The following is a 14,245-nucleotide window of genomic DNA, read 5'->3' as shown; positions in this document are numbered from 1 at the left end:
ATCCTAGGATTTTTCTGACTAACTCTCCACTGGCATTACAGGCACGTGTTGCCATTTATGTATGTGGGTGCTGGTAATCTGACCTCAAGCTTGCTCAGCAAGCACTCTATACACAAAGCCATCTCCTCAGGCCCATCAAAGGAATATGCATAACAGAGTGTCAGCCTAGTACCTAAGCTCTTTCATTCTCTAACTCAGCATCCTTTCTGAATGCTCACACATTCCTCAGTAACACTCATCTCTACTTGAGAGGTGCCCATGAACTTGAGGTCAATCCAGATGTACAGTAAAGCCAGTTTTGCCATGAAGTATTGCTCTCTGTGAGTCAGAGGACAAGGAAATTTCCTCTTAGGCAGGGGATTGTCACAAACACAGGTCTCAAACATCATCATGCACTATTGTCATATTACCAGCAGGATACCTTGCATCCTCTGTTGTCAGAGCTTTACACAGCTTTAGAGGCTGAAAGGGTGGGAGTAGATTCTAGGCAAAATAGAACTGTGTAGATTCCTATGCATCAATGACAGGTCAAGAAATCATATCTTAGGACAGTGTTGAAGTGCAGATAGTATCTGCTCACTATTAGACCTTACTCCATAGCAGCAGGACCTCAGCCCATCAGTTATGGCTCTCAGGCTGGAACTTAGATGCTCCAGGTATATCTAAGTTCCTGCTTCTTCCATTGGCCTAGAAATCCCAAGTAAAATGGAAACCAAACTAAATGGAAAGTTCTAGAAGTGCTTTTATTGGGTCACGTTGAAATCTTGATATCCTTAAAGGCTGAGCCTTGACAACACCAGTGCCAGAATGTATGAAGGCTAGACAGTGGCTGAAGATTTAGGCTCTGTAGCATTATTTTAACTGCAGGATATCATTCTGTAACCATTATACTCAACTGCTGCAAAGCCCATTTTATTTTCCCTTTAGTAGACTCCTATGGGGTGTCAGGAACCAGTCCATTGTCCTTTATCCCCAGACTGCAGGCCTTTGTTTGACCGCACACAGGGCTTGAATATGATCCAGGGAATATTATCATCACCCTATAAAATAAAGTTTGCATATAGGAGCTCTTGGGTTGTAGTAGCTTCCAGAGTACATCACCCCACACGTCCTTTCTAACTTCTGGTCTAATATTACCAGACGTAACTGCATCATGGACAGGAAATGTCTGCATTCTTTATCAGGGTTGTAAGCAACTAAAATAACAAAACTTGAAATTTGGAGTGGTGCAACAAAACACAGTTCCAAAGGAAGATATCATTTTTTCCATGTGTGTCAAAAATCTAATGTGGATTGGTAGGAGGAGCCTGGGGAGGGAGCTCTGTTACTCAGGTGCCTGGACTCTTCTCTCTTCTGGCTCCAAACTCCTCTGGGTCCTCTGAGTTCTTGGCCACTGGTAGAGAAATGGAAAGAAGAGAATGCAATCAAGAAGAAGGTACGACCCACTCCCCCTGCTTTCTGGCCCTGGCATTCCCCTGTCATTAGACTATACCTCATCAATACAAAGTCTGTGATTAAACTATAACTCATCAATGCAAAGTCTGTGACTAGACTACAGTGCTCTATCCCAGGTAAAAAGGATTTGAGAAAAGACAGCACCAACTATGGCATTAATGATTCACTCAAGGCCAGCACTGAACCCAGTCCTCAAAAGGGCTTTAGCAGAAACAGCCTGACCCATTGCACAGAGACACCCTTTGGTAAGGGTCACACCCCATCTACTAGTTTTTAGGTGTGTGTAGAGACCAGCAGTCAATGTTGGGTGTGCTCATCTATGGCTCTTCACCTTATGTTTTGAGACATAACCCCCCAGAGATCCCTAAATGTCTAGACTTGGCCAGGCAATATATCTACCTATCTTTGGCCCCTTAGCCCTGAGCTTACAGTGTGAGCCACCATGCTGGGCCTTTTACTTGGGAAATGGATGGCACTTCTTTAATGCCTCTTGATCTTCACAACAACCCACTAAAGAGTGCCATCCATTTCTCCATTTGCATCTGAATTCAGAGGTTACACAGCTAGCTGGGAGTCCCACCCACAGCCTTGCTGGCTTTCTCACCTGCTTTACCCGCCTGCTGGGGCCATACTCCTCACCACTTCCCTAGGAGAAGGCAGCATCTCCAGAAAGCAGGCTGTTATGCCTGACAGCTGGGATGAGTTTGCAGTAGGCTTTGCCTGGCAACACCCAAGATTGCTCCCAAATGGTGTTCTCCTGGCTTTGTCTGGGGAAACCTAATTGCTGCAATTGTGTTATAAAATTATCACTTTACCCATGCAAATGGGCCAGAGCGGGCTGGTTGTCTATTCCTGTGGTTGTCCCAGATTATTAAATGAGCAGCTGGTTCCAAACACGTCTGCAGCAGGCTAATTCAATGGCTGCGTGCGCTTGCATATTCATGGCTCCGAGTTCCCAGCGTAGGCTTGCAGGACCACTCCAACGGGGCTCTAAAAGTTAATTTATCTTGACAATTTAAACAAATATACTTCCAGGCTTTAGTGACTCCACCAGATTTCAATGAGTGTCTTGGCAGGAAGAGGAAGCCAGGGATGGGTGGGTGGGGGTGATGTTTGCTCTGGGACCCAGGTTTATGTTCAGCATGAGGAAGATACCACCACGGAAACTGACAGACACAAGAGCTCCTCATGGGTGAGGCTGCTCCCAGTTGCTGACTTCAAATTTTGTGACCTTGGGCAAACTACTTTTAGAATGTATTTTATTAGCATAGGGGTACTCAACACAAGATCAATTCTCTTCATGAATTAAGTGTGGAAGGTATCACTGTTGATTGTCAACAGTGTCGCAGAATAGCTCCCTGACATTTTGTCTTCCGAATTTGAAACTCTGCTGCCTAAGGTGTTCAAGGCTTATCTGCATTATCTCCTATTGCGGAATTCCATTCTTCTTGAAGGCCTGCTAGTATTCCACTGCAGGCATCTATCACATTTCCTTAACCTAGCCATATAAGGATGTGAGCGGGTTATGTCAGTTTGGCTACTACGGATATTGCTGCACTGAGCATAGAAGCCCAGACTGCTCCCTGAAGCTTGATTGCCTTTCTTCATGGTTAAATCCACAGAGGTAGAATTGCTGGGCCATACACTAGCTCCAGGTTTAACACTATGGGACATGTTCAGGATCCTTTCTGTAGACACCATTTTTGGGCTCTTGAGCAAGTACTACAATGGGTCTCCTATGGTGTTTCTTATGTATAAAACAAGAAGTTTCACTGTGCAGGTTTGCAGGAAACAATACTATATCTCAGATGCTCTCATTCTGGTTGTGCTGACATAAATGTGTACCTCCTACCCTCCAGAGCTTCCAGGGACTAAACCACCAACTAAAGAATACATATGGGGGGGACACATGGCTCCAGCTGCAAATGTAGAGGATGGCCTTGTTGGTCATCAGTGGGAGAAGAGGCCCTTGATCCTGTGAGGGCTCTATGCCCCAGTGTAGGGGAATGCCAGGACCAGGAAGCAGGAGTGGGTGGGTTGGTGAGCAGGGGGAGGGGAGAGGAGGAGGGGATAGGGGGCTTTTGGAGGGGAAACCAGGAAAGGGGATAACATTTGAAATTTACTTACAAATGTTATCCCCTTTCCTGGTTTCCCCTCCTGGAGCCCCCTATCCCATTCCTCCTCCCCCTGCTCACCCACCTATCCACTCCCACCTCCCCACCCTGGCAGTCCCCTACACTGGGGCATTGAGCCTTCTCAGGACCAAGGATATCTTCCCCCACTGATGTCTGACATGGCTATCCTCTGCTACATATGCACCTGGAGCCATAGGTCCATCCGTGTGTACTCTGATTGGTGGTTTAGTACATGGGAGCTCTGGGGGGGTCTGGTTGGTTGATACTGTTGCTCTGTCTATGGGGTTGCAAACTCTTTCAGCTCCTTCAGTCCTTTCTCTAATTCCTTCATGACTCTCTTCTATTTTTAACCTGAATATTGTTTCTAAATGACCATATTAATAGCACTTACCAATTCACAAGAGCATCATCCTTTTCTAGCACACACTAAATTACTTTAAAACCAGAACTGAATTCTCCCTATGCTACCTTGCTGGTAAATGGATTTGGGAAAAGGTCATGGGTAAGCCAGGAGACACAAAGCGAAGGGATTGCTATTGGCTCAGGACCTTGAAGACCAAGTCCCAGCGTTTGTCCTTCTTTCAATGCCAGCCTCATATGTAACCAAAATCTTAGTTTGATTGAGTCAATGGTTTGTGGATCCCAAGTACCTAGTCTTGTGTATCCTGTTCAACTTAGCCACCATGATGGGTAAGAAGCAGCAAGTATCAAAAAACCTGCATGTGGCTGCTATGTGCTCCTCTGCAGACCTCCAGTTTGTTAACATACAAATCCTAGAGCCTAATTGTGCTAGATACTAAAAACGAAAACCTTGGCATTTGTCTAACCTGGCTGTGCCTCAGTTTCCTCATCTGCAGGACAAAGACTATGCTAACTGTGTTCTAGGGTCATTGTGAAAATTAAATGCTGTGCACACATTTCACTTTAAATAGGGCTGTCTCTGGTACAGAGAAGGGGGACTTTCTAAATGCAGAGATAGACTGACAACGAGGGTTGGTTTCTCTTTTCTCTCCTTCCATCTCCCACCCTCCCACCTTTCAACCCCCTCCCTTCCTTCTTCTTTGGTTTCTTCCTCTTCCTCTTCTTCTCCCTCTCTTCATTTCCTCCCATGTCTTTTCCTCCCTCTGAGAGGCCAAGCCTAGTCCATCTTGGGACCGGCCTCCATTTAAAAACAAACAAACATACAAAACAAACCACCACCACCCCAACAACAAAAACAAAAAGAGCCTGAGAACTTGACCTGCAGCTGAACCCAAGCTGCATCCAAGTTCCAGGAAGGACCACAGGAGTTTGTCTCTGGCCCATACCCCAGTTACTCCCTAGCTACTCCCTCCCTAACAATCAAGATTAGTCTGACAGTTCCAGAAGTACTTTCAGACGGTTTGTGTTTGTGATGGTTCATGGTTTTGCAGCAGAGCACCCACCTGTCGGCTTACAATAATCATTCAATTAGATGCTTTCCAGACTGGAAACTCCCTCTCTTGCTTGTCATTTCTCATAAAACCTTGTCCTGCTAAGGTCTCGGGGTTTCACCCTCCCATCCTACTGCATCAGGGTCAGCAGTGGGATTGAATAAACAGACTAAGGTCTTAGTTCAATTGTATCAGAATTGGCTAGCTGGTGGTCTCTTGGGGTTCACAAGTGCTTTTTAAACACCTCCTTTTCTTGGGCTTCGCCCTACCTATTCCTTCATTCCTTCCCTGTCTCTTCTTTCCTCCCTCATTCTCTTGCTTTCTTTTCCTCTCCTGTGTCTCCCTCCCACTTTCTGTCTTCCTCTGGTTTTCCCAGGGCACTTCTCTGCCTCTGTCACTTGTAAAGACAAAGACACTTTGCTACAGGTTGTGGGCTTGTTTTCCTACTTCTTAGCTCAAAATGAAGTGGCAGAGGAAACCCCCTGATTTTCCTAATTTTGCACAGTCCAGTGCATGAACAAGTTGACACCTTTTCCCTACAAAAGATCATCAGAAGAAACATGTGTGTGACAATAAGACAACTCACACATCATACATAGCAATCTCAGAATATGCTGTACTCTTGGAGAAGTTCTGGATTGCTGCTTGTAAAGGATCAAGTTCTGCTGCTATTACAGGCTCAGCCTCTGCTGAAGTCCATATGAGGAGTAACTGCAATGGTTGGCATTGTGACCGCTAGAACCAGATGACCACGACTCAGCTCTTTGTGTTCCCCATGCTCAGTGTTTGTATCTGCAATGTGTGGATAAGGATATGTCCTCCATCCTAAGGTGGTTAAGAGAAATGAGCTCACCCAGAGGAAGCGCTCAGTACAACACCTAAGTTATCAGGCAAAGTTAGTCCATTCCACCATCATGCGAGCCATCACAGAAAGCATCAACGTAGCTGTTCAAACATGAGAAGTGTCCAGCACCTGCAAGATCCAGCCACTGTCCTCTAACTCTGGTCTGCCTACAGTCAAATGCTTCTGCCACCAACAGACTGCATGATCTCCTTGAGCAAAGTCTTCAACCTGTCTCAGTTTCTTGTTTACAGTAGGAAATTCATAGTAGGAGTTACTTGTGGTGGGTGCTATGAGGGATGAGGGAAGTTATATGGACTCACTCGGGCAAAGACTGACATGAGAGCCAATCATAAAGGCGAGCTTCCATTTGCTGTACTGTACATACTTCTGCTGCGTGCACACCGTGTGGGGGACTGACGTCACCTATATTCCAGTTTTTCTTTAAGAATACCCCGACTACCTTACCTATTTCAGAATGTTCCTCTTCTCTTCAAATCAACACACCTGGGGATGTTCCAGATGTCTGTTCAAAGTAGAATCTATGCTTGCCTGGCTCCCTCAGCTGCAGCACCAGCTGGGCTCTGCACAGACTCTGAGACCTACTTGCCCCAAGGATACAGAGCAGGCATAGTCCAGGGAGGCCGCGTAAGAGTGGAGCAAGGAATGTAGGCAAGAATCACCCCTCAGTGTCTGGCCCGCTTTCTGCCTTCCCTCAGGAGAATCATAAATCACCTCCTGTTACTCGGGGACCACGGCTGCAACACAAATTAAATTCACAGCCTGTATTTTAGATCCTATATTGTTTGGCTTAAGCTGGGATTTTTTTTTTCACTCTGATAAATAGGCCATTTTAATAACATTCCCAGCATGACAAAGAGTTGGGAGAAAATACACATGGCTCTGCAGGTGCAGGAGTCCCCAGGCACTGGTGAAAAGCCAGCTTGGCACAGCTTTCTCCCTCCCAAGAGTGACTCACACTTACGTAGGAAGGAGTGCAGAAAAGAGTGTGTGAAGCTCAGGGCCTCAGGGGATCCAGATATCTGAGTGTGGGGAGCTTCTGAATTTATACCCACAAGGAAGGGAGGCAAGGGGGAGGCGGGGCGAAGACAACCCTGGCAATACTTCTGCTGGCAGGTGACACCCCTGGGGAGCAGAGCATTTGGGGCTAAGCTCTACTTTCTCCCTTCTCTCAGGGGCTTCACATAGGCACTGTCACAGATAGCAGAGCGGTGGAATATCCTCTGATTGTGGGCCAAGCCTAATACAAGCATCCAAGGAGTCACTCCTCCTATTTATTTTTATTTTCTTCATTTTTTCCTCTCTAATGACTGTGGATGTCTTTGACATTAACACATGCAGATTGGCTACTGCTCTGTGCTGGTGCTCTGCAGTGGATACAGGGGCGAGTAGGACTAAAGCCACTGCACTTACAACAGCTCACAAGCTAGCAGGGAAGACCAAGGTGAGACTCAGAAAGGAGAGTTCAAAACCCGCTCACCTGGAATCCAGGTCCAGGCACTGTGCAAAGGCTCAATCAACTGCTTCATAATTATTAGTCAAGTGCCCAGGGTGTGCCAAGAACTTTTGTTTCTGGTGCTTGGGATAAAAATAATGAGCAGTGTGAGGGCTCTCTCTACAGCTGTGAAATGTATTCTGTAGGATAGTAACTGTGAGCAGGGAACCAGACAATAAATAAATAAACAAAGAAGCCTAACATCTCTGCAGGTGATGACTAACAATGCAAAGGAAGCCAGGGGGACAGGAGTGGCTTATTTTGGCAGGTAGATCTATCTGGAAAAGAGTCTGCCATGAATGAGTAAGAGAATAGCTGGGAAAGAGACTTCTAAGCTGAGCTTATGGAGGCCATCCAGGAAGCAAACCCAACAGGTGGGAGGTGATGGAGAGATGATGATAATGAAATCGTGCCTTTTGTAGACTAGTAAAAATAATTAGGGCATGGGTATTCCAATTTACTAGAGATTCACAAAGTAGGGGACTAATGTCTGGTTTAAGTTTACAAAGAATTGTCAAGGCATTGCATGGGTGCAGGCAGACAAGAAGGACAGAAGTTGAAGTAGAGAGTAGTCAAAGGTCCTAAGAAATAATGACCATTCCCACGGTGAAGATGAGCCAGGCTGAATCTGGCAGTAATCTTTTTACTTTAACCTTCAGGGGTATGGAAATGGGGCCAAGGCCAGGCTCCAGAACTGCCAATCAGTCCCGTGATCCACACACGCCCTGTTAAGTGGAGTAATTGCCTGAAAGTGAGCCACCTTGCAAGTAACACAACCAGTTCACTCTAGAGGTCCAAAGAGAGAAGCCAGCGACTGCTGCTCAGGAGCCTCATGGTGGACATGACCAGCAGTTAGCCTTTGAAAGAAGAGATGCAATTGAACAGATAAGGAGAGAAGAGGAAGCATGGTACATACACACGATAAGGCAAAGGCCTGAGGTCAGGGAAAGCAGACTTGGGATGCTGGGATGTGAGGGAGAGCTCAGTGGGGTATGAGCAAAGGGCTCCACCTGGAAGCTAGACTGTAATGGTTGTAAGGCTCTGAGCTGAAGAAATGCTGACAGAGGCATGAAATGCTTTCAACCTTTAAGAGATGGAAGTATGCTGGTTGCTTTAGAGAGATAAGCCTAGGGAGACTTGGGGGTGTTCTGCTGAAACATAGGTTTTTGTGAGCTATAGATTCTGAAATTCTGGATGGGCCCAGCCTGAAAACATCTAACATTGCCCATTCTGTGTATACCTGGCCATCAAAGCAAAGGTCATATTCACTTTGAAAGAAGAGAAGGCACGAAAATAAGTTATTGGAGCTGGAAAGAGGGTTCAGCAACTAAGAGCACTTGTTGCTCTTCCAGAGAAGGAGACTTCGATTCCCATCACCCATATCAGCCAGTTCTCATCTGTCAGTAATTCTAGGGGACCCAATACCCACTTCTGGCCTCTCAAAACACAATCAATCATGTGGCATATACATATATACACATATAAAAGTATGCATAATAGATTAAAGACTTAATTATTAAAGAAAGGACCCATTTGGCTTCAGACATATTTTTTAAAAGTTCATTTGTTTGCAAGATGCGATTAAAGCATCTAGAATCAACATGGGAAAAATGTTAGTACTTGGGAAGTCACCAAATTAAATATTCACAATCAGAAGAAGAGAAGAGGCTTCTACTATGGCTCTTGATTTTCAATAGATAACGAGGGCCCACGAAGGGGAAATGACCAGGTCATGCTCCACATCAAAAGTTCTAGAGGCTGGGTCTGAATCAAGGGATTTTGGCTCCAGAATCCAGTCCTCAGTCATCATGCTATGACCTCATCTTGTGTTAGCATCAAGGTGGTCATCCACTAGGAGATAAATTCTAAAATTTATCGAAATTCGACTCTTTCCCCCATCAGTCTCTAATTTTAGGGCAATGGCAGCACATCCCTAATTTCCTAGCCCTGTGTGCTGCTAATCACCTGCACATTTGCATGATATCTTTTTCCTTCCATAATAAAGAGAACCTCTCTCTTGTCACATATGATCCTGCACCAGTTTCTTACTGACTTGAAAAGCATCTGAGATATAATTACATTACTATGTGCATTGCCCAGAGTGGTTTTCTGCCTGAGCTGACACAGGTTTGTTCTAGGTTTTAGATCCTATGTTGTTGTTTTTCTTTTTTAATAAATATTTTTGAGTGTGAATTTTACATCATACACCCCAATCCCATTCATCTCCCAACCATTCTTATCCACCTACTGCCCTTGCAACCTCCCCACAAAAAGAAAAGCTTTTCTTGGGGAAGCTGTAGTGTGTCATAGTGTGTCCACAAATCTTCTATTGTAAATGTTAATTGCAATAAGTCATTGAGGTTTGAGGACTCTGCCTTCTGCTACACATAAGGGATCCTTATGGAGATTCCTCTTGGATATCCTGTTGTTGCCCTGTGCCATGATGACCCTGCAGTTTTGGGTCTGCAGGACAAGCCCCTTCATGTGCTCCAACAGTTGATAGATGGGTGAGATGTTGGGCTGGGCCAATTCAAAGCCCTGGATTTGGGCCTGGATGATAGCTGAATTGGTTAACCCACCAGCTCTTCTGTACCACACCACTAGGGCGAGCTCTCCAGCACTTCTGTCCTTATAATATTGTGTGGTGGTTGTCAACCCAAAGTCTGGAATCTCATATCCTGGGTTTTAATCCTAGCCTAATCACTTATTTGTTATGTGACCTAAGTGAATTACCTAACCTCTCTGGGCTTTACTTTTTCCACACATAGAATATGGGTGTCAGCGACAACTACCTCATCCTATTTCTGAAGATAAAATGAGTTAACTCAATTAAAGTGGTTTCTACAGTCCCAGAACACAGCACAAGGTCAGAGAGTCACTTCTGCTCAGGGAAATTATTGCTCCTACAGTCACAGCTACTGCTATGTGGACTACCTCATGCCTAAGTGGCTCTTCACAAGGCCCCATGACTTCTAGCTCTCCATAATCAAGTCTCAGTTGGTCTCAAACCTGAAGCTAAACTTATCTTCCTTTGCTACAGAGCCTGTTGATGAGACACACATCCTCCCTGCTCCTGGTGAAAGGCTTGTTATGAGCATTGTACTCTCTGCTCTTCCTGCTGGAACTGAAGTATATATACAAAGATTTGGTTGAAAAAGAAATTCCATCCTTAGTGATCTCTGCACTGATTCCTGAAGCCCAATCTAGGCACAGGGGCTATCCTCAGCCCCATGACATGCTAGGGCCCAACTGAAAATCCTGGACTGACAAGTACTCAAGAGGCCCTGAGTTTCCCTGGATGACTGTTAGAAGTAAAGTTGTTCTCTGTTACCTGCAACCCCTTGAACCTGGGAGAAGTATTCATTGAAGACCCAAGCCAGGATATGCCTGATGGAGAACGTTCCTGCTCAAAATCTGGAGGTGTTGAACATAGATGCTATGTTTTTTTTTCTGCATTTCTGCCCTGCCAGCTGAGGCTGCATGGTTACTGAATTAAACCCTAATCAAAAGGCTTCTGGAAAGGGACTTTGAAGATGTTATGATCTACAGTCATCTCCTGGCAAGTAAAAGACCTTGTCCTGGACAAGGTGGGAAGGTCGAAAAACCAAAATCAAAGTTTTCAAGAAGAGAAAATTCTGCATTCTAAGACCAACATCCTTGCATGAGCAAGTCTCCAGCAGGCCCTGCAAATACAGCCATCAGCCCAACCATCATAGGATTCTTTGCCTTAAAAGGAAATCTCTTCTCTTTCCTTTTTCTCCTCTTCTCACACCTTTGATTCTCACCTAGGGTCTCCTCTCTTTTCTTTGATCCTCTCCCTCTCCTCCTTTCTTTCTTATGCTCTCTCCTCCTAACTCTAGTGAGTGATATTCTCCACCATCCTGGTTTACTGGAAATCCTTTTTTTAAAAAACAAAACAAAAAAAGAAAAAACAAAACCAAAAAAACCTCACTTTTTAAAAAAAAATTTTATTAGGTACTTTCCTCATTTACATTTCCAATGCTATCCCAAAAGTCCCCCATACCCTCCCCCCCAACTCCCTACCCACCCACTCCCACTTCTTGGCCCTGGCGTTCCCCTGTACTGAGGCATATAATGTTTGCATGACCGATGGGCCTCTCTTTCCACTGAGGGCCAACTAGGCCACCTTCTGATACATATGCAGCTAGAGACACGAGCTCCGGGGGTACTGGTTAGTTCATATTGTTGTTGCACCTATAGGGTTGCAGATCCCTTTAGCTCCTTGGTTACTTTCTCTAGCTCCTCCATTGGGGGCCCTGTGATCTATCCAATAGCTGACTGTGAGCATCCACTTCTGTGTTTGCTAGGCTGCGGCATAGTCTCCCAAGAGACAACTATATAAGGGTCCTTTCAGCAAAATCTTGCTAGTGTATGCATTGGTGTCAGCGTTTGGAGGCTGATTATGGGATGGATCCCTGGATATGGCCATCTAGATGGTCCATCCTTTTGTCTCAGCTCCAAACTTTGTCTCTGTAACTCCTTCCATGGGTGTTTTGTTCCCAATTCTAAGAAGGAGCAAAGTGTCCACACTTTGGTCTTTGTTCTTCTTGAGTTTCATGTGTTTCACAAATTGTATCTTATATCTTGGGTATTTTAAGTTTCTGGGCTAATATCCACTTATCAGTGAGTACATATCATTTAAGTTCTTTTGTGATTGGGTTACCTCACTCAGGATGATGCCCTCCACGTCCATCCATTTGCCTAGGAATTTCATAAATTCATTCTTTTTAGTAGCTGAGTAGTACTCCATTGTGTATATGTACCACATTTTTTGTATCCATTCCTCTGTTGAGAGGCATCTGGGTTCTTTCCAGCTTCTGGCTATTATAAATAAGGCTGCTATGAACATAGTGGAGCATGTGTCTTTCTTACCAGTTGGAACATCTTCTGGATATATGCCCAGGAGAAGTATTGCGGGATTCTCCGGTAGTACTATTTCCAATTTTCTGGGGAACCGCCAGATTGATTTCCAGAGTGGTTGTACAAGCTTGCAATCCCACCAACAATGGAGGAGTGTTCCTCTTTCTCCACATCCTTGCCAGCATCTGCTGTCACCTGAATTTTTGATCTTAGCCATTCTGACTGGTGTGAGGTGGAATCTCAGGGTTGTTTTGATTTGCATTTCCCTGATGATTAAGGATGCTGAACATTTTTTCAGGTGCTTCTCAGCCATTCGGTATTCCTCAGGTGAGAATTCTTTGTTTAGCTCTGAGCCCCATTTTTTAATGGGGTTATTTGATTTTCTGGAGTCCACCTTCTTGAGTTCTTTATATATATTGGATACTAGTCCCCTATCTGATTTAGGATAGGTAAAGATCCTTTCCCAATCTGTTGGTGGCCTTTTTGTCTTATTGACGGTGTCTTTTGCCTTGCAGAAGCTTTGCAGTTTCATGAGGTCCCATTTGTCAATTCTCTATCTTACAGCCCAAGCCATTGCTGTTCTACTCAGGAATTTTTCCCCTGTGCCCATATCTTCGAGGCTTTTCTCCACTTTCTCCTCTATAAGTTTCAGTGTCTCTGGATTTATGTGGAGTTCCTTGATCCACTTAGATTTGACCTTAGTACAAGGAGATAGGAATGTATCAATTCGCATTCTTCTACATGATAACCACCAGTTGTGCCAGCACCATTTGTTGAAAATGCTGTCTTTTTTCCACTGGATGGCTTTAGCTCCCTTGTCAAAGATCAAGTGACCATAGGTGTGTGGGTTCATTTCTGGGTCTTCAATTCTATTCCATTGGTCTACTTGTCTGTCGATATACCAGTACCATGCAGTCTTTATCACAATTGCTCTGTAGTAGAGCTTTAGGTCAGGCATGGTGATTGCACCTGAGGTTCTTTTATCCTTGAGAAGAGTTTTTGCTATCCTAAGTTTTTTGTTATTCCAGATGAGTTTTCAGTTTGCTCTTTCACACTAGCAACTTGACAACACACCTAGAAGCTCTAGAAAAAAAGGAAGCAAACTCACCCAAGAGGAGTAGACGGCAGGAAAACCTCCCTTTTTTAAAGGAATTGGTTTCCAGGAATAAAATGAGGCTAGTACATAATTATAAGATAAAGAAAAGAACAGAGGAAGGGAGGGAAAGATAGAGAGAGGGAAGGAGGGGGAAAAAGCGGAATGAAGAGAGGGAGGGAGGGAGGGAAAAGGGAAAGGAATAAGCAGGCAGGAAATGGAGGGAAGGTACCTGGAAGGAAGAGATAATAAATAACAGAATAGGAAACAGGAAGAAAGGGAAAGGGGAGAAGAAGAAAAGTTGGGAAAAAAGAAATAAATGGGGAAAGAAAACAAGCTCATTTTTGTTCAAAGCCCACAGTATAGACATTTTTCCCACAACCAATTCTGCTCCTTGCTGAGTTACATGAAAATTGCATATAATTAGAGAACTCAGCCATTTGGCCAGGCTGTCAGACTGGTGGCCTGTGGATTTACTGAGCAATTGGCAGGTCATAGCCTGGATAAACATAATCCCCACTTGATAATCACAGCCTCAGAATAGCTGGTTCTGCTTCTCTTTACAAATGGTGAGTCTGAGCCCTAAGCTCTAAGCTGCAGATCAAAGATGGAGAGCGACTTGACCAATATCACTCTGGAAGGAGGGTCAAAGCTATATGTGAGACTCAGGATTCCCCAGCTTTTCTTTGTAACACAACATAGAAAGATAAAGAGATACTTTCCCCTTGATTCCCATCAAGGAATCACTTCTAGTGTCCCTGTTCACCTCATTCCTAAGTCATAACGGAGACAATACTGTCTGCCCTTGAGGGCTCTGAGCCATCAGCCTGGACAGGTGGAGCTGTCAGCAATCCAAAGGTGTTTTGGTGCACCCAGCCACTCAGGATGTAGAAGTTCAATCAACTTAGCCAT

The sequence above is a fragment of the Mus caroli genome, unplaced genomic scaffold, assembly GCF_978045245.1.
Source record: "Mus caroli unplaced genomic scaffold, Mus_caroli_1 scaffold_8, whole genome shotgun sequence".
Taxonomy (NCBI): domain Eukaryota; kingdom Metazoa; phylum Chordata; class Mammalia; order Rodentia; family Muridae; genus Mus; species Mus caroli.
Note: the sequence above shows the minus strand (reverse complement) of the source record.